We start from the raw sequence: 21,691 nt of genomic DNA, 5'->3' as shown, positions 1-21,691 counted from the left end.
TCAAATCTGTCTGCCTGAGCCTATGCTCTTTCACAGCAACGTTCTACCTGGTCTTCCCAATGTCATGAATACAAGGGGCCACTATAATGTACGGAAATAGTCCAAGTTGTTCTTCCGCTTGTACTTAGAACTCTTCTAAGAGGCTGTTCTGCTCAATTGGACAAATAAGAGACAGTATTTTCTCCATGAGAATATACTTGGAGTGCTTCACAGAGTGGCGGCACCAACTCTCAGTTCTTTGCATGCAGAGCATGCCAGGCTCAAGCCTCAGATGCTAGACCTGAATAGGGGAAGAAAGAGTTGGGATGAAAGATGGTGAGATGGATATCCAAACTGTCCTAGCCTGCAACTGAGATATAATAGCAGTAATTTTATTCATGGCTTTGTAATGTAGTCTATATATATATATATATATATATAACGTGTTGACATTTAAGAAGTCCTTTGGTTCTAGTCTGAAAATTGCTACCTTTCCACCTTGACTAGAGCCATATTATTTTGCCTATGGCCTTATAAGGTGCAATAAACCAACTCTCTGTCCTTGTCTATACTAGACTGGCGGGGTGTGGGGGGTTCCCCCTGGAAAGCACAGGCATGGTCAAGTTTTCCACTCACTGGCCCAGTAGCAGGACTGTCCTCCCTTCCAACTAGGGAAGTTCTCTAGAGCAGAGATTGGCAAACTATAGCCAATGGACCAAATTCAGCCTGATGCCTATTTTTGTAAATAAAGCTTTATTGGAACACCCATTTTTATGTATCATCTATGGCTGCTTTCATGCTACAATGGCAGAACTGAGTAGTTATAACAGAACTGAATGGCCTGCAGAGCCTAAAATATTTACCATCTGGTCCTTTACAGAAAAAGTTTGCTGAGCCCTGATCTAGAGTATTATGGCCAGGGAAGGTGCAGGGAGGAAAGAGCTTCTGCCAAACAAGAGAGATGCTGCTGCTGATTACCACTCACAGGCAGGCCCTCAGACCAAAGGGCGCACGTTTCATTTAACAAATATTTTCTTATGTGCCAGATACCAGGACGCAACAATGAGCAAGACAAACTCAATCTCTGCCCTTTGGCAGTTAAAAAATGTGTGTTGGGATAAAGATGAGGGCATAAGGGAAAGAGAAGGAATAGAGATATGTAAAAAATCAGGATAGGCCAAATAATGGTGATATATTCATACATCAGGGAAATGAATGAATTACAGCTAAAAGGTCAATATAAATGCATCTCAGGAATAATGCTTAGTGAAAAACAAACACATAGAAGAATATATGCTGTATGATTTAACTCACTAGAGGTTCAAAAACATGCAAAACTAAATGATATATTGTTTATGAATAATAACAGATGAGGCAAAATTATAAAGAAAAGCAGGGAAAAGAGTAACCCAAAAGTGAGCCTTGTGGTTACTAGGAGGGCACGAGTGAGAGTGGATGGCTGGAGAGGGGCACACAGGGCAAAAGTAATGATCATATTCTTCCTCTAAAACTGGGGGGCGAGTACACAAATGTGCATGATGACAGAACCCTTTATATCTGACATATATTCTATTAGTATTTCTATATCTACTCAATACTTAAACTAAATTCTGCAGGTAGCATCAGTGCTGTGCTTCTGTAACAGACAGTGGCGAGTGCTGGGGGCATATAGAGGAGAGGCCACTCACTCAGAGTGAGGGTCAGGAGAAAATCCCCAGGAAAAATGGCACACATGTCCCTTGAGGACTTGGTGAGCAAATTTCACCCTGAGAAAAAGTCACAGAAGAGTGATCTACCAAAGAACAGCTTATGCAAAAATCCAGAGATGCAACAGATTACAAAGTTTTTGAGGAACTGAAACCAGCAAATGAGGGCAAGCAGGGCTGGAGAGCGTCCACGGGGCCACACAGTGAAGACTTAAAAGATACAGTGAAAAACATGTCCTTTATTTCCAGAGCACCGTGAGCCTTTGAAAGATTTAAGCCATGGAGTAAAGAGTCGTGATCAGAATTGGCTTTTAAAAAGATTCTGCTTGATGTGGCAACATCAGTTTATTCTGCGATCCTCAAGTCCCCGCAGATATGCTGGGTTGAGAATAATGCCAGTTCCTGTGTGTACGTAGCAAGGAGGAACACCGCCACTACTCAGACAGAACCAGGAAGGTGTCAGGCTGAGATCACCACACACCTCATTAACGCAGCACATCCTTACTGACTACTGATTGCTGTGCATGGGAACACCAAAGTGTTGTCTCAATGAATTTTCTGTACATTGAATTAAATATTAGTACACTAGTAGAGCTTACAATTGTAAAGATATTCCAGGGTGAATCTTCACAAAGCAGATGTTCCTTCTCTAAAATAAAGAATCTCCTACCACTTGTCAACTTTATAGTAATAGATTTTAATCTGTCTGACTCATTTTAAACATTCTATCTAAAAATGCTTCTTAATTCTTTAAAAGTAGAGATAATTGAAAACTATAAATGCTATTAATATATTTTAAAATAATATTCATAGGAAAATCGGTTGAAAAACATATTTCTCTGGCAGCAAGAACAAACATGGATATATATGTTATAAAGACAACAAAACATAACAGCACTGCCTTCTGGATTTATCATCACACCACCTAGTTTAAATTTATACTTTAATTACTAAATAATGACCATATTTTTTGCCTCCTATTACTTGTATTTAAAAAAATGTCAACATATGCTTTTATTTATTAATGCTCGCAGTAAGTTCGACCAAGTCTTCCAAGACAATCTCCAAGGAACATAGTAAAAGTCCTTAAAACTGTATGATCCAGCAACTCCACTTTGGAGTACATACCTAAAAGGACGGAAAGTGGGGTCTCAAACAGATATTTGTACAGCCAAGTTCATAGTAGCATTACTCACAATATCCAGAAGGTGGAAACAACCTGATTGTCTATCAGCTGATGAATGGATACACAAAACGTGATGTATACGTGCAATAAAATATGATTCCATCTGAGAAAGGAAGGAAATTCTGACACACGCTACAACAGGGATGAACCTTGAGGCCATTATGCTCAGTGAAGTAAGCCAGTCACAGAAGGACACATACTGGAGGATTCCACTTCTCTGGGTTCCTGGAGTAGTCGTGCTCATAGAGACAGAAAACAGAATGGCAGCTGCCAAGGTCTGCGAGAGAGGGCATGGGGAGTTAGTGTTTGATGGGTACAGAGTTCCGTTTTGCAGGATGCAAAACTGAGATGGATGTGGTGATGGCTACACAACAATGGGAATGCCCTTAATGCCAGTGTCTCAAACTGTACACTTAAAATTATCATTAAAATGGTAAATTTCATGCTATGTATACTTGAACAAAATAAAACAAAAAATTCCAAAGCATGGATGTCTAATTGTACCACACAACTGCTGAGTTTATTACAGACTGGACTTGTCTTTCACTGTTACACCTAATTATCTTGGTTCCCTGAAAAGTCTGTGGGTTTCTTGGGGAAGTCCTGGGGAAGTCCTCTGAGGTGACAGGGAGTGCCTGACCAGGGTCAGGATATCCCACCAACCTAGGTCTGGTACCCAACACACGTACCTGCCACTGGCCCCTATGAAAAAACAAAATCCTCTGTCTTCAACACTCTTCAGAAGATACTTTGTTGCCAGGACAGAGAAATGCATTAGAGCTGGGATGTTGTGAGGGCAAATTTGTCACCTAATTTTTTTCAGCTCATCTTCTCTAAAGAACATCTACAGAACCATCCATTAGGCTGCCAAGATCCTGCAACAAGTGCCCAGCTCTGAATTCAAGCAGGATGCTGCCAAATTAAATGTATTGCACTCTGAATGACGCGGCTCTCAAATTCCCCATTAAAAAGCAGTCCCTGCTGGACACGAAGAGATTTTAATAGGCTTTAAAAAAAGAACACCTTTCCACACACCTCCTAGGTCTTTGATTATCTGGCTTGGTGGATTTATTAAATGACCCAGCCAACGTTAGGTAGAAACATGACATTGACACCACCGAAGCTCTGAAAGCATGCCGTGAGGAATTTGGAAGTGGATCTGAGGAAAGGTAAGAAAGCGAGGCAGAAAGGGATGCTGGTGGGGGAGGAAGCTTAGCAGGCACCGCAGGAAGACAGACAAGCCTCAGAGCTGAGGAGAGAGAGGGAAAAACTTACTTGTTCCACTGAAACCACAAACAAAGCCAACATCTATGAACTCTGTAAGTGGGCACTAGTAACTCGTTTCTCCCTATTCTTCCTCAAAAACGTGTGCTTGTTTGCAAAGTTGGGGGAGGGGCTCTAAATAAGCAGCCATGGGAGGCTCAGGGTTTTTCTAAGATAGCCTTGTTCTTAGTGCCACAGAGGAGACTGGCACCACCGGGTGACAGCCATCCCTGTGGGAGGAGGGGGTCAGGGACTCTGAAGGCCCTTGTTTCTCAGCAGCCATGCCAAGCATTGTTGGAGACAGCCCCGGGGCTCAGAGCGGGCTTCTGGGCCAACCCTTTTGTTCTATAGATGAAGGAAGTGAGTCCATATGTTCCAGCCATCCCACTCCTGGGTATATATATCCAAAAAATTTGAAGGCAGGGTCTTAAAGAGATATGTGCACACCCATGTTCATAGCAGCAGTATTCACAATAGCCAGAATGTGGACGCAACCTGTGTTCACCGACAGATAAATGGATAAACAAAATGTGGTCTCTATATATAATGGAATATTACTCAGGCTTAAAAAGGAAATTCTGACCCGTACTGCATGGATGAACCTTGAGGACATTACGGAAATAAGCCAGCCACAAAAGGACGAATACTCCACCATTCCACTGATCTGAAGTTCCTAACGCAGTCAAACTCATACAGACACACAGGAGAATGGGGGTTGCCAGGGGCTGGGGCCGGGAGAACGGCGTGTTAGTGTTTAATGGGGACAGAGTTTTAGTTGGATGATGCTGATGGTTGTACAACAATGTGAATGTACTTAACAGAACTAAGCTGTACACTTAGAAATGGTTAAGATGGTAACTTCTATACTATGTGGGTTTTTTTTTCTTTTTTACCACTATTAAAAAATGTTTACGTATATGCAGAGAATTTGAGTGTGACAAGAGAAGTAAGTTAGTGAATTCTGAGTGAACAGTCAGGGAAGGCATCTCTTAGGAGGGAAGTAGGGAGGAGGGTGGGATAAATGTGTAGACAGAACTCTCTGGCATCTTTCATTTCTGCTGCTTCCTGACAGCCTCACATTTCTACCTTTTCAGGCTGTTTTCCTACAGTCACCTCCTCCTCCAACCTCATGAAGGTCTAAGCTCCTCAGGGTGACAGAGTTAATGCCTTGTTATCTGGCCTGGGGCCTGTGAGGGAGAAAGTACAGGGAAAGCTTGTCTGCCCTGCTGTGAAAGCATCAGAACGTATCCACGCAAGCCAGGCACAAGGGGACAGGGTGCTGAGGTTTGCATTTCAAGTTGTTGTCAACGGCTTGAAACCCACCAGCAGAACGCCACGTCTGTGAATGGAGAATGACCTTGCTGAAACCAGTTTCAAAGATTTGACCCCATCGTTTGCCTTTTTTTGCTAAGTTTGCAAACTCCATGTCGCTGGTCCTCAAAAAATAATACTCAGCCAAAGGGCAGGCTAATATATGAAAGTGACATAATTTTGCATTTCAAAAAAGACCCAGTTTGGAGTGAAATGAACAGACTTCTGGCATGACATTACCAGGCCAGTTGCCACCATCTGTCAGTTGGCTCATCTTGAACAGTTACCAGCTGTGAGCCCCAGTCAGGCATAAGGGAATGGGGTTTTCTTTACAACCTCTTGGCCTAATAAACCCCATAGCCAATGAAACAGAAGGAAAAAAATGTTCAGAAGAAAAATGCGTGATTGCTTGGAGAACTTACATACATTCAGCCATCTCAAGTAACTGACCTCAAATCATAGAAAGTTCTAATAAGACTTTTTAAAGAAACCCCTCCATAAGAATGCAGAAGGATCTAGGCACACCCCGTGTCCCAATACCTGCCCCACTCTCTCTTTCCTCCAGGCCCAAAGCCTAGTCAAGTCCTAGTGTTAACCTATGTGTGCAGACCAAGAATTCTATTCACATCTGCAATGACCTTTGTCCACAGGCTCTTCCATAAGAAGTCCTCAGGCCCCGAGTAAACCTAGTGCTCCAGGGGGCCCAGAGTTCTGGGGTATACTTAGTGCTCACTCGCAGGCTTAGGTATCTTCTAAGGAATAACCTGGGCTGAGATGCGTTCCCTATGGGCACTTTGGCTCCATTTCACTCTCAACCTGCCTCACATGCCAAAGGCTGGATGAAAACTGGGGCGCTGGCATGTACCCCATGCTGGACACCTGGCCTTCCTGAGTTTGGTAAGCACAACTGAACCCCAAGTAAGGATGCAGAGTATATAGAACTCTGCTTCCTTTATTTTCTAAACATTAGTTTCAGGTCCCATGGGCTTAAATAATACTCTGGATATCTATCAAACCACTGGCTGGACAGAATTAGAGCCCAAGACTCTAACAGTGAAGCTGGAATCCTTCCTGAAAGCCCCACACACCAATATGAGTGAACCAGAATGTTTACTGTTGATGTTGGCTCTTTACTATAAATGAATTTGGTGAACTGCATAGATGGAATGTAGAGAAATGATACCCTGACTATTTACAATGATGAAAAGTTTCTTAACTCACCCAAAGCCCCTTGACAAGATTTTTTCTCATCTTTTAGTGATGATTACTCATTCCTCAAAATTTCTTATTGAATATCTACTGTGGGTAGGCACTGTACTATATACAGAGGATACAACATCCTCTCTGTCCTCTTTTCATGGAACTACAATGAAGATAAAAGCAAATACTCATGGGAGAAGTCAACTACTAATGGTAAGGTAGGAAAAGAAGATGGGGACCCTATGCTATCATTGATTATTGACCATCCTCCATTTTGTGCTCATTAAAACATTATTTGCACACAAATGTCCTCACCAAGTCACTGAGATCTTATTGTGACTGCTATCAATTCATCAGTCAATAGTTGTGGGATATGGTTGAGAGATCAGTTTTGAATTCAACCAAATTTTTGGCATCCATTCCAAATATGTCTAGTTCAGGAGGCTTTCATGAGAAATCTCAGCAAATTATCTCTACTATTCACAACCACCACGTATGTGATAACATCAGTTGTTCTTTTTCCTCATCTTTAATATGTGGGAACTGGACTAAGAGAACTCTAGTCTATCCAGCTTTAATATTTTATAATCATACACATACATCTATTCTGTAATAGTGCTGCATAGATTTTCATCATGTTCTAAGAATTCATTCATTCATTTATCCAATTCATGTTTAGATACTCATTCTGTCCAGGTACAAATCTAGGCACTGAAGACATAGTGGAGAACAAAAATGATAAGGTCCTGCTTTTGTGGAGTTCACTCTAGAGCAAGTGGGAGGCATGAATAGAGATGCAAATAAATACATATATTTTCAGGGAGTGGTAGATGCTTGAAAACAGGCAGTTGATTCTAAAAGAATTATTTGGATGATGAGTAGATGAGTGGTCTGAGAAAGCTTTGCAGATGTCAAATGAGCAGAATCACAGTGATAAGACATAGCCAGGCCTGCAGAAGTCAGGGATGGAGCATTTTGGGCAGAAGGAAAGGTTAGTACAAATGACCTAAGGAACAAGTAAGAGCTTAGCATGTAGAGAACTGAAAGAAGGTCCATTTGGTTGGAATGTGATGCTAGATCAGTGGAGGCCAGACCATGTATGACCTCCTAGGCCATGGTGAGGAGGCTGGACGGCACAACGAAAGCCGTTGGGGGGTATGGCAAAGACCACTAGTCATCCCCCAATACTCATTCTCTCCTTCTTTCAGGCTCATCGTACAAAATGAGACGATATTTCCCAGCCACCCTTGCAATTGGATGTAGGCAGATTACTAAATTCTGGCTAATGAGATGTAAGAAGTGGTACCTACAACTTCTGAGAAGTGACCTTAATGGGGAAAAAAATGTTCCTGCCTCTTCTTTTCCACCTCTCTATTGGCTGGAATATGAACATGATGGCTGTATTAGAATGGCAGGAAGTGTCTGGGTCCCCCATGTCATGAGACTGTCCATATCAGCCCTGGACTATAAACATGTACTTTGTTTAGATCCCTGTCATTTTGGTTTTCAGTCTTTCACAGTGAAGCTATTGCTAACTAATACAGAGAATTTGAAGTAGGGGAGTATAAAGTCTGATTCATTTTGTATAAATGTCACCCTGCTTATAAGTGAAGAATTAGTTGCAGAGGTTTAGGCGGGAAGCAGGAAGATCTGTCAGGAAGCTATTGATATCCAGGCAAGAAATGAAGTGGCTTTCCCTCAGGGGGTTGCAGTGAAGGTGGAGAGAAATTGAGGGATTTGATTCGAGGGATTCAGAATATAATTTGGAGAAGGAGTCGAGAGGACTTGCTAATCAAAGGGGAAAGAGAATAATAAAGGGTGACAAACATTTTTGGCGTGAGCAATTGCGTGGATGGTGGGTCTATTTATTGAGACTGCAAAGACTGCAATGAGGGCTCTATTTAGCCACACTGAATTTGAAAGGTCTATTGGACATTGAAGTGGAATATCCACTGGGCAGCTGGGTATATGAGTTTAGAACTTGGTAGGGATGTCAGAGTTGGTTATACAGATCATACGGAGATGATATAATGCCACATTTCCAGCAGAGCTGACCAATATAGTAGCTACCAGCCACTTGTGGTTACTTAAATTTAATTAATTAAAATTAGCTAAAATTACAGATTCAGTCCCTCAGTCACACCAGCCACATCGCAAATGCTCAACAGCCACATGTGACCAGTTGTTAGAGCACTGAACAGTGCAGACATAACATTTCCATCATTGCAGCAAGTTCTTGTGGAAAGCTCTGATCTAAACCTCTTTAGAAATAGTTTATTATGATTGATTTGCCTTGTCTTGGAGGATATGTGTATGAGAGGATGGAAGAAAAAATAAAAACATGCGTTTTCCCATTTGGTTTCATATTTTCACTCATAATTTAGACATGTAACAACCATTGTTCCTACTCATTTGCCCAAATTCTCCAGGTTCATGTTTGTAAACTGCTCACAAAAATTTTCTTTTTTTTTCTTTTTTTTTGTAATATTTTTCTTTTTTTATTTTTTTATTGGGGTGACAATTGTTAGTAAAATTACATAGATTTCAGGTGTACAATTCTGTATTACATCATCTATAAATCCTACTGTGTGTTCACCACCCGGAGTCAGTTCTCCTTCCATCACCATATATTTGATCCCCCTTACTCTCATCTCCCACCCCCCACCCCCCTTACCCTCTGGTAACCACTAAACTATTGTCTGTGTCTATGAGTTTTTGTTTCTCATTTGTTTGTCTTGTTCTTTTGTTGTTTTTGGTTTATATACCACATATCAGTGAAATCATATGGTTCTCTGCTTTTTCTGTCTGACGTATTTCGCTTAGCATTATACTCTCAAGATCCACCCATGTTGTTACAAATGGTCATATTTCCTCTTTTCTTACTGCCGAATTGTATTCCATTGTGTATATATACCACAACTTCTAATAATTTTCAATTTGAAGAGATCAGAGGTCTACATAACTTTTCAGAAGGTAATTATCCTAAGATTTTCAATTGTTCTTTCATTCCAAGTTGCCTAATCACTCCTTTAAAAAGGAAGATGGAAACAAGTGAAGGCAGCAGAGCCCCTCCCTCTGCACTTCTCTCCTCTCCCCCCACTCCACACAGATGCCAAAACAGCAATGATGGAACAGAAAAGCCAACTGTGAAAACATTTGCTTCTACTGTCACAAGGTAGAAAGGAAAAATGCCAAAAAGGAGAGCTTGGAAAAACAGCAAAAGAGCAATTATCCCCTGAAGAGAACATGAAATAAGACCCTACAGTGACCCAACAAAGGAAATGGAAAATAAGATCCAACCACCAACGGGTCAGAGAACACCTCTGTGTTTTGGGGTAATGATTACAAAGGAAAAAAAAGAGCTCTGGGCACTGTGATATTCCAGGACTTCAGCCTGGGACTCCGTGGGTGGTGCATTCTATAATTCAATTAAACCCTTTGAAAGAACAAGATTCGTGTCTCCTACAGGAACCTGATTCTCCCTGACAACTCTAAGCTCACATAAAGTTCACAAAAGTTCTGACAATAATCCTATAAGTGGTTGATGGGTTGTATTGCGTGGGACTCGAGAAGCCCACATGAAACAAGAGGAAACTAAAAGATGACTGCAAAGAAGACCATCTTTTCAGGGACAAAAGGGCTAAGACGAATGATTTGGATACATTTTATTTATGGGAAATGTAGACTTGGATGATTAGTTCTTCATTTAACTTTATCCAGGGATGCCTTCTGCATCAAAGAGGAAATTATAAGTTCAAACTTATTAAATGGCACAAGCTGTTACTGCTTCATGGCAGCCCATGGGACAAAAACGGGTGTGACGCCCAGAGTTATCTCCCCAAAACAGAGAACAGTTCTTTCTCTCTCTAAAAGCCAGCGATGGCTCTCCATTGCCTACAGAGTAAAGTCCAAACACCTTTTCTGGCGAGCACGTTGCTCCATGGCCTGAGCCCTTGGGGAAACCCTTTCCAGCCCCTCCTCCCTTGCATCTTTGCACAGCCGCCATGTGGTGGCTCCCTGTGGAGAGGTCACTTTGGGCTGGCGGACTCCTCAGTAAGAGGGGCAGAGGTAAGTCTTGGGAAGGTGCCTTGTCCTCAGGATGTTGGAGAACGAGGCCAGAAAGCCAGAATAGAAGCTGACCCATGAAAGGGACTGGAGAGCAGGGAGCAGGCCTAAGCCCAGTCATCAACCCAAAGATGAAGTGGACAGTGAGGGGGGCAGGAATGAGGACCGGGAGAGTGGGTCACCAGGCGGGGCTAGACTCTGCAACAATGGTTCCTGAATGGGCCCGGAGACTGTGCCCATCTGTGGGTGCGTTCTTGGCAGTCTACAAGAATGTTCACATTTTATGTTCTCGTGTCAATGAAAATTGTAGTCTACATTAACATTAAACTGTAACCTGGATTAGCAGCCATAACGCAGTGTGGACCTAAGATGCTGAGTGCATGTCGCCATCTGGACTTACACAAAGGCCAAATGTCACCAGGAGAAGCTGTCCAAAGGCAGGTCAAACAGTGGTTTGAATAAAGTAGCTGGAGAACTGAGTCACCACACGTGTACAGGGCTAAGCCTATGTTAGGCTGAGGACACGGGTGCTGTGCCGTCGTCTCTGTAAAGGCCAACTTCATCAGCAGAAGAGTACTAGGAAACAGGCAGTAATGTAGGTTTCTAGGCTCATTTCCAGTCATAAATGGATTGAATACCTATTTAATTAATGTTTTAATAATGCCACAAATCTAGCTTTATCTTCGAGAGAAGCAGTTAGGTTAGCAGAGCGTTCAAGAGGTACCCATAACAGTGACCGATTGAGGTGGGCTCACGAGCAACAGTGGGACGAAGTCTGAGTATTCATTCCATGCTGGCAAACCTGAAAATTATTAATGTCATTTCAGACAGCAAAACGACGCGAAACAAAGCATCATGTACATTGGAAGTTTTCAAGTCTAAATGACAAAATAGGTTAAATATGAAACTGAATATGAAGCTATGCCTTTCTGCTATTTAACCCAAGAACGGGGAACGGGCGATTCCATTTCAGGCAAAGATCATCACCATCCATCACATCAAAGTACCACTATTAATTTGGACTGTATTGGTGTTGGAATTGGATATTGTTAACATTTTGGTCTTACAGTTATTTAGAAGTTATAAGAACTAATGCAAACTCCTTATAGGATATTTGTACATATTTAAATACTATAATAATAACAACATATTTTAAGTCAAAGAAAAAGAGGGATGTTAGGAACAACACACCAGTTACAAACAATGGCTGTAGAGCCACACAGACCTGGGTTCCGGTTCTGGCTCCTCTCTCTCGGTATGTGACCTTGAGCAAGTCACCTTACCTACACCTCAGGTTTCCATTTGTAAAATGGGGTAATAATAGTGCCCATACCATGGATCAAATGAAATATTTATATTGCACTCAGTACAGTATCAAGGTATACTATAAAAGTCCAATAAATATTAGCTCTTGATTAAAGCCTTCGTTAGTGAAGTAGACAAGGTCCAGGGATTAGGGGGTCTTAATTTCCTTATCTGTAAAATGGGTCTCTTAGTAGGATCTATTTTATATAATTATGAAAGTTCAAAAATATGTTTGTGTATGAATGAATAACAGAGCACAGTACCTGAACTTATAAAATGCTCAATAAAGAGCTATTACTGTTATCAAATGACTATCGTCATGACTTCTTCAGTCCCTCCTTTTTACTCCTTAACATCAAAATACTCCTCAGCTGCCCAGACCATGCCACGTCTATGCCATGCACACACTGGACTGCATGAAAAGGGAGATCTCAACAGAAGGTTCCCCTCAGCTATTCTCTGTCTAACCCTGAACATCAAGGCTGTCTCTGATTCTTTCTAAGAGGAAAGAAGTGTGATGATCTATCTCTTTTTCTATCTATCTATCTATCTATCTATCTATCTATCTATCTATCTATCTATCTATCCGCCAGTCCATCTGTCCATCCACCCCCACTCCCCCCACCCGAGTGATATAATGAGATACCAGACAAAATCAAGCCTCAAGCACTATTTTGTGAGCAAATGACCTGGGATGAAGGGCCAGGGGACCTCCCAGCAAAGCACCACCCATGTAGTAAGGACAGTCACATGCCCCCATTCCAACACAAAGCAGCCAATAAAATTTATCAATGTAAATTAACACATTCTTCTCCATCTCAGAAGCCCCCATAGCCTCTGTAGTTTGAGTCCAGAGCCCCACACATATAGACAGCAATGCCAGTTTGACAAATTAAATAGACATCAGAGAAGAAAGAATCAGAAATTACAAGTCACCCTGGAACTAGCAAAAGTTCTCTCTTCTGTAAAACTGATATGGCTGCGGAGCCAGGCTAGAACTAAATGCCCTTAATTCTTCCCCTGCCCCCACCCTGACAATAGTTTAGAGGGAGTTCTGAGCCCTTTCCCAGAACTGACACAAAGCAAATACCAAGCACAGATGCTTTCAAAAGGCACAGGTTGGAAGGCACAGCACCTTTCAGCTTTCAAAGGAGGGTGGGCAGAACCAATTCTGGTTGGACACAAGGCACCCTTTTCTGCAGGAATCATCGAAGGCCCCACAGAGCAGAAAATGAAGGGAAAACAGCAGCCCTCAATCAGAGACCCAGGATTTTCAGGTTTCTGTGTTCCATGCAGGAGGCTCAGAGGGAATGACACACCTGGGCCTCTGAGCTGTGCTATTCAGTCACCTGGGAATGCCGCTCAGAGAGCAGAGCATCCCGGCCCAGTGAACCCCTCCCTGGCTCCTCAGACTCCCTGGGCTGGTTTCTATCAGGGTGGAGGCCACAGCTTTAAAGATGCCCAGAGGGCTTGTGAGTCTGACTTCATCGAGTATCATCATACAGGCCCCTCATTCAGAGTCTTGGCCAGCAGGAGCTGCAAACATGCACAGGAAGGGCCCGCCTGCCAGCCATGGAGTTTGGTGGACTCCAAGGAGAAGAGCTGCACAGGTCCTCACAACCCAGAAAGAGCCTAACAGGACATCCCCGCTCAGCCTCGGTGCACATGGATCCTAAAGACCAGATGCTGGGTTTGGGGAGCTTGTTCACACAGAGCGAATACTACTTCAGAGGGGACAGCAAAACAAACAAGGCACTGCCCATCGCTTCAGCCCAGATATCTGCTAGGTCTTACATGTTCTGGACCAGCAATGGGAGGGTGATTCCTGAACAGCTTTTCCTCCAGAAGAGTAATCTGGAAATACAACAGAAAGCAAACCTGGTGCTATTTCAAAGTAACACTGCTCCTCACACAGCTACTCACACCTGTCCTGGGAGCATACATTTCACACAAATCACATCACAAATAGGAGCTGCCATTGTCCTGACACGAAGGAAGGCAAATTAAACTTCATGGCAGGACAGAGACAACAATCGGACCACAGCAGGCCAACGGCTGCATGAAGGGACAGTGAGCAAGATTCATGAGTTCACATTTAAAAATATAGAGAAATGTACAGAGGCACTTTTTATAGAGCAGGGATTGATAATACAGGGAAGAGCAAGGCAGAGCTTTTTTGAATATGTGTAAGATAAATCTTGAAAATGGCTACCAGTATTCCATTTCTTTAGTGTCTTTCCTCAGCAATTCATGCAGTATTCTGGCAGTGATGGATACTCAGGTATCCATGTTTGACAGAAAAGCCAAGGTCCCTATGCATGATTTGTCCAGGAGAATTTTTCCACTAGTTAATTATCTTCTCCCACCCTTGAAGTGGTTAGGACTTTTAAAGTGCAGTTTATGGAGCTCTGAACGGATGTTACAGAGAGGTAATTTATTAAGCTGGCCGCTGGAGAAACGATTATGAAGCAGATTCTTAACCCCCACTTCCCCCCACCCCAGTCAGTCTCCTATGTGACCCTAAGTTAGTAGCCAGCCCCAGTCCAAAGCGCTTCTTCAGTTACGTTTCAAAGCTTGCCGTGATCTCAAAGAAGCCCTCATGTGAGAAGGCCCCACTGCAGGAGGAAAGGGCTGATTATCTCAGCGCAGGATCCCTGCTTTCGCCGGGCAGGGGACAGAGCACATGCACAGACACACACGCCCACCAACGTGTCTCTGGATCTTCATGATTTAGCGATGGTGATCACGCTTTCGACTCTCTACACAACCTCTCAGAGGTGAGAAAACTGCCTTAGACTTAACCACCTTGCCCAAGACCACCCCTGGCGAGTGGTCTCCACATCCACCATTTAGATCCCTCCCAGGGTTTTTTCAGCTGCTGCCATGGCCACGCACTCACGTTCCTGTGTTTGGGGTGGGGTGCACGGCAAGTCCTCAGACACTGCCTTCAATGTGAGCAAATAACATCACGTGGACAACACAACTACGTCTCTAACTCACCTGCAGTTCTGACTTTCCAGTTCTAGAGCCGTGATAATGTACTGTTTCAGGTGACTTGAAGGAAAAGGAGTCATTGCTGATTTGCCTTCCAATTCATTTTTTTCTACCCAATTATAATGAACATTTATCATTGTTAAAAAATTATTTTCTTGCAAAAAATGTGAATGTCCTTAATCCACTGAATTACACACGTAAAAGTCGTTGAAATAGTAAATTTTATACACATTTTACCACAATAAAAATTTTATTTTCTTTCTAAAATACTTGACATAACAACAAGACAGTGCTCTTCTGGGGAGTACATGAATTAAAACATATGCTTGAACTAATTTGGATTACATTAACCTCTAAACTGAATTAAAATTGCTTTTGCCCCAGTTACCTCTGACCTACTGGGCAATAATTGCCACGACCAGTGGCCATTTCTGCGTCCCTGTCTTGCATCATTTGCCACTCCCATCGGCGCCTCCCTTCGCTGCCTGGTTATCAGCCTATTCTGACTTGCCACTCACCTCTCAGGCTGGGCCTTCCCGTCGCCCTCAACTGGGTCTCCTGCCTCCTCCCATTTACTTCTCAGGTTACACAGTCTCTGGGTGACCGCAGCTATTCCACAGCCTTTGACTGCTACCTTTACGCTGAACTTCTTCTTTTTTTTAGGGTTTTCTTTTTTTTTAATTGTGGATATTTTATTTAATATTAAATAAAAACTTACAGTGCTTACATCTGCCAGGTACTGTTCTGAATATGCTAAAAACATTAACATTTCATTTAAATGTTTTTTTAATACTTAGATGTTTATCATTTCTATCCCTCACACTGCGTCAACCCCCCTCCCCCATCCACCATCCCTCTGACATCGCACAAAGCCGATACATTTCCACTGTCTCTATTCCTAATGCTGTATTCCGCTTCTTGTAAGTATATACATACATATACATATATATATAAACTTGTAGTTGACATTCATTATTGTTCAGCTTCAGCTTCAGATGCCTGATCACTACGCCAATACGTCTGAATAGCCAATCACCTGCTAAACCAATCTCCTCAGATTGTGGTGCACCTAAGGCACTACCAACTCATCATATCTGAAACTGAAGCTGTCCTCACTACCCTGTTAGAGGAAGGGAGTGGCCAGTAGCTTCAAAATCTACAGGCTTTGGAATCAGAATGCCAGGGCTGCATCCTTTGCCCCCACCATCTGGAAGAAAATGTATCCAGGTGCCCGAGCTAATCACCTGGTCCTCCCCCTCCCTTCTCTCCATTCTTCAATCATCTAGGTTGTGGATTCCACCTCCTCAAAGTCTCTCCTTTCCTGTGGCCACGGCCTTTGTCAGACCCTTTTCCTTCCTCATCTAGACACTGCCTTAGCCCCCAGCTTTTGGCTTTGCCTTCTCCGTTGGTCTGCTCTCCACCACTGTAGCCGGAGTGATCTCCCCAAAACATGCATCTAAAGGTTTGTCTTTCTTGCCTGTGATCCTTCAGTAGTGTGGCACTGTCCTAAGGTTATGGAGGTCAGAACTGTTGTACATTGTCCCAGCCTCCTTCCCAGGCTGTGCTATTCATGATTCATACTCTGGGCTCCAACGAGCTAATCACCCACAGTGCCCAGAATTTGCTAGGTTCCTTCAATCCCTAATGATGCACAGTACCCAGAATGCACTAGGCTCCTTTGGCCTCTGAGCACACTGCAAATAGCAAACACCTACCTTCCTACAAAACTCATGGTTCAGGGGTCACTTTCCGACATTCAGTCCAACCAGGGCCTATCCCTGCATCTTTACTCACTAAACTGAGTGTCCTGGAGGGCAGGAAGGTGTGTCTGCCTTTGTGTGCTCAGCATCTGAAAGTGACCTGGTAACATGACTGGTAACTCAAGTCAACCAATTGTTGTTCCCCTGGCACCTAGTAAGCCCTCAAATGTTTGCCAAGAAAATGAGTAAAGGAGAAAGTAGTCTTGTGTTTCCATGAGAGTCACCAAAAAACCCAAAACTTAAACTACCTGAAGCAGAGTTTATCTGGAATGACACAGAGTAACACAGTGGCTAACTACATCATTTGAGTTATACGATGGCTTTGCATCACTTGAGTTACATTTTTCTCTGTTCCCTCAGCCAAGATTATGTTTTTGTTTGTTTGTTTGTTTGCTTTGTGTTTTTGCTAACAGAAACCTTGGCAAACCAGTAATGATTTTACTTCCCACCAGATGTGTTTGGATGTTTTGAAGAAGTCTGGTCTTACTTGGTTTCAAGGTGACTGATTTATGTCCCCTCTCTTTTATTTTGTTTCAAGAATGAAAACATAAAACAAAATAAAGTCAGTCCAATATTGCTGTCTTACTTCTCCTCAACCCTCTCTTCTAGTCAGGACAGCTTTTAGCTTTATGTCCCATTCTGTCTTTCCAGGCGAGAAAAGGAAATTCTGTAGAGTATAATAGGATTCCTGGAAAGGACCTGTGAGTCTACCAGGCAAAAGTGTGGTAAGAAAGGAGGCGGGAGTGACCAAGAAGGGGTAGGGAAGGGTGAAGTTGCTGACATGAGGGCAGGGTCTGGAACCACGGGGAAAAGGGAGCTTTTAACCATTAATGTTACCCTATCATTTCATCTCTTCTCAGGTCACTGTGGTAGATGGCGCAGTAGCCTCACAGAGGCACGGGTGGAAGCCCAGTAACTCTAGTTATTAGTGTGGACATGAGAAGGACACAATTTGGGGGCCAAGCAACCCTGCTTTCATGCCCCCTCCTTCCTGGAGCTATGAAATTCTCAACACTGAAGGAAGCTTATTAGTTGAGCTTAGAATTCAAAAGCCATTGAATTCTAAAACTGGAAGGTATGAGGCGACCAGTGGTTTTCCATTTGGTTTTGTTGTTGTTTTATTTTCACAGAATTATTAAATATTGTCATGTAGAATCCATTTGTTTTTGTTTTCTATCCATTTTCCTCCATAAACAGTTCCAGGAAGGGATCTCATGGATTCACGGTACATAGTTTGAAAATCCATGCCTTGACTTTATAGAGCAGGAGACAGAAGCTTAGAGATAAAGCAATTTGTCTCAGACACAGAGTTGGTCCACTGTGGAGCTCACACTACGGCTCAGATATCCTTATTTCCAGATCTTTCCACTTCCCCTTTTAGTGTGATGAACAGCTTTGTTTCAAATGAAGTACTCACACACCACTAAAATTCCAGTCTGCGAGAAACCTAGTCCTTAAGGATACACACAGCTTTCATAACCTCTTACTCTGTGTGGAAAAGGCATCCAAATATTCTAATTTTTAAAATGCCAGATATCTAAATATTTGCTGTTTTCCCCCTGATTTTGAGATAGGACTATCGTCACTGAATTTAAAACACCCAAAGAACTGTGCACTTACAGCCTTACTTACATGCAGTTAGGCAGCATGTACGTGTTTTCTTGCCCATACTTTTGGACAAAAGAAAAGTGGGTGCACGGGTCTCAATAATGCAACACAGCCCACTGTTCCTCTGACACCATTTTCCCATTTTTAACATGCAGATAAGGTGATATATCCTTACAAGCCCTTACAAGACATACAGGCATTTCATTTTTTTTTTTTCTTGAGAGAAAAATCTTGCTATAAATCCAAGTTTGGGCTAACATGTAAGTGGGAGAAGTTTAATAATTTTTATTTGAAGAGGTGCCACAACTTTGAGAAAAATTAGTCCTCAGTGGCATCTTTCGGTTCCCTGCTGGACAACTCACCCCTCCAGTCTCAGACCAATGAGCAGCACTGCCCTTGCTGGCTGCCACACTGTCCCCGTCCTAGGAATTAAAACTTGATAACCAGAAGTTCTGCTGTGACCTAACATTTCGTGGTTACGCCAGGAGCTGTGATTCCTCAGAAGTGTGACAGAGAGAAGATGGATGGTAGAGGACAAACGTTTCGGTACTTTTTTGCTTATACATTTACTCCTTTGCTTTTCACAGTGTGTCTGTCTGCAGGGTTAACAACATGCTTCCAATGAAGAAAAAGACTGATGGAGAAACATCAATCTGCTCTGATTTTTCAGCCCTGCCAGGCTGAACCTGGATATAACTGAAATTCTTCTGAAGCTTTATATATATATATATATATACATATATATATATATATATATATATATATATATATATATATATATATATATATATATATAAAATTGTTTGTCAAAGGCTTTTCGTAAACTGTGACTCATTTCCCTGGTGGAGAGCCCGTAGAGCCGGTCCCACCAGAAGAACAGGGTATGGTTCCCAGGGCTTGCTTGCTGCCATTGGGAAGGCCCAGGTAGGTATCTGAAGATTGGCAGGGAATGGGGGGGTGAAGGGGTGGGGGAGGGAGAGAAAGAGACCTGGGCATTATGATGACCAAGTATGCATTCGTTTGAAACATTCCCTTCACCCAGATGCAATGCAAATATTTGCTCCCCAGTGGGAATGAAGTGCAATACAGGTGAAGTCACTTATACTTGACAGCAGCAATCTCCATTCTCCTAATCCCACAGCTCAACAATCTCCATGTTATTCATTCCACAGTTCAGTAACCCACCACATAGAATAATGTGGTTCAGTCGATTTGTAAAAGTGTACAGCACAGCTTTGATGTTTAATGACCCTCTAGACCAAAATATGTTCCAAGGAATATTGGTTTAGAAAAACATCAAATTATAGCAATATACACAATAGTGAGGAAGAAAAAGTCACCCTACACAGCATATTAGAAATTACTCAACTACTTCAGGGAGAGACTAAAACCATGTGAGAAAGAGAACATCACCCCACCCAGAGCAAACTCAAGATTTTTCTGAGTCTATTTACCAGTTAAGACTTGGCTTCCGATTTTTGCAAAGTAATCAGTAACTTAGTCACCCGTGAAATTTCTGGTCACTCCTTGATTATATATAAAATTCATCCAATTATTTAGGCTGTCTGGATGTAAGGAGGGTTATTATAATGAGAATATGAAGCTTTGAGAGAATTTTTCAATATAATTATTCAGTGTTTCTAGACAAAAAAAAAATGAAGAACAAAAAAAATGGACATTCATTTGCTCGTAGTAACTAAGATATGGTGTCTGCCAGCAAAAAAGTAATGTTATTTCAAATTAGGGTTGGGGGTGGGTTGTTAATAGTGGGGAGGGGGATCAAATGAGGAGAAAAACTAAAACAAGTTTTATATTTAAAAAATATTTCTCTCCCACAGGACTTAATACATCAAACATCAAACCAAATTAAAAGGCAATAATCTCTCATTGGCCTCTTTTGAGGAAAGACACATCATAAACAATATTTATTACCCTGCCTATGATTTTATAAATCCTAATTGGAAAAAGAATTCATACCACCACAAATCATGTCTGTCTATTTTGAAAAGTGATTCTTTAGTTTTTGATAAGACTTTATTTTCATAAATAAACAGGGAAAGTGATCGATTGCTTCTTTTTCTGGTCTGTGGTTCCCTGCCCTTTGGTCAGCTAAGATTTTCTACCCTTTTTTTTTCCATCCAGAGGTAAAGGGATACAATTAAGCCACTGATGTAGCCCAAGTGTATTTAATTATTTCAGAGTCTCCTGATGGCCTCAGAGGCAGGCAGGAAGCACGACTGCAGCTCCACACAAACCCTCTCAGCTTCCCTGTTCTCTCTGGCTCCTGCCAACGTACACGTTGCTGCCACGTAAAGATTCCTGGGGAAGATGCCAATAGTCTCTATTTTATGTCCTAATTACACAACCAGGTATTCTTTTGGTGAGTTCAAGGAAACAAAAGTAAAGGAGAGAGTATTTAACTGAAATGTACCTTAGAAAAATTCCAAAGAACAAAGAAAACCTCAAGCGGCTTTGCACATAAAGCAGAAAACTTTCTCAAGTCAGCAGCAGTTCTCAAAAGTCAGAGTCCACTCTCATGGCAAGCCACACAAGAGTCAGAATCTGCAAAAATCATTACTTTCCCTACTTACACTGCCAAGCACCTGCAAGACTAAGAAAAGAATGATATCCAGTTCTCTTTTGAGAAAGTACAGATCTTTCCAGCAGATGCATTAAGTGAGATAAAAACATTATGGTTGAAGGGGTAGAAAAAGTCAGGACCATTAAAAATGTACCTTCCCGGGGTTTGAAAATTAATCTGGGGAACGTAATTTGGTGGTTACCAGAGCGTAAGGGGGTTGGGGGGTGGGGGATGAGGGTGAGGGGGATCAAATGCACGGTGATGGAAGGGGAGCTGACTCTGGGTGGTGAACACACAGTGTGATTTATGGATGATGTGATTCAGAATTGCACAACTGAAATCTATGTAATTCTACTAACAATTGTCACCCCAATAAATTAAAAAAAAAAAAAAAAAAAAAAAAAAAAGTACCTTCCAAATAATCAATGCCCCCAAATTTTAAACTTTTCTTTAGAGTCAAGAAATATTTCAACTCTGTGACCTAGATTACCAATTTCCTTTAAGCAAACAAATTCTTAAGTGTTAACTAAGCACATACACTACTGGTGTATAAAAAGTTAGAACTAGAAAGCACACTAATCTGGACATGAAAAGTCATCTGCCCTACTGACTGGGATGCTGTCTCTTAATTTCTCATTGCCAGCCTCTGTCTTGATCCAGGATTGCCAGAGACATGGGCTGCCCCAGCCAAGCACACACCCTATGCTACCCCAATCCCATCTGCCCATCACAA

The 21,691-nt window shown here is 42.2% G+C and overlaps 1 protein-coding gene across 3 annotated transcripts in view; it reads right to left on the bottom strand.

Moving 5' to 3' along the window:
- Positions 1-21,691, bottom strand: part of SLC22A23 (solute carrier family 22 member 23) — a 186,347-nt gene that overhangs the window by 118,053 nt on the left and 46,603 nt on the right. The gene's annotated exons all lie outside the window — the stretch shown is intronic.

Source organism: Rhinolophus ferrumequinum, chromosome 9 (genome assembly GCF_004115265.2).
Source record: "Rhinolophus ferrumequinum isolate MPI-CBG mRhiFer1 chromosome 9, mRhiFer1_v1.p, whole genome shotgun sequence".
NCBI lineage: Eukaryota > Metazoa > Chordata > Mammalia > Chiroptera > Rhinolophidae > Rhinolophus > Rhinolophus ferrumequinum.
The sequence above is the reverse complement of the archived record's forward strand: the minus strand, read 5'-3'. Positions and strand labels throughout refer to the sequence as shown.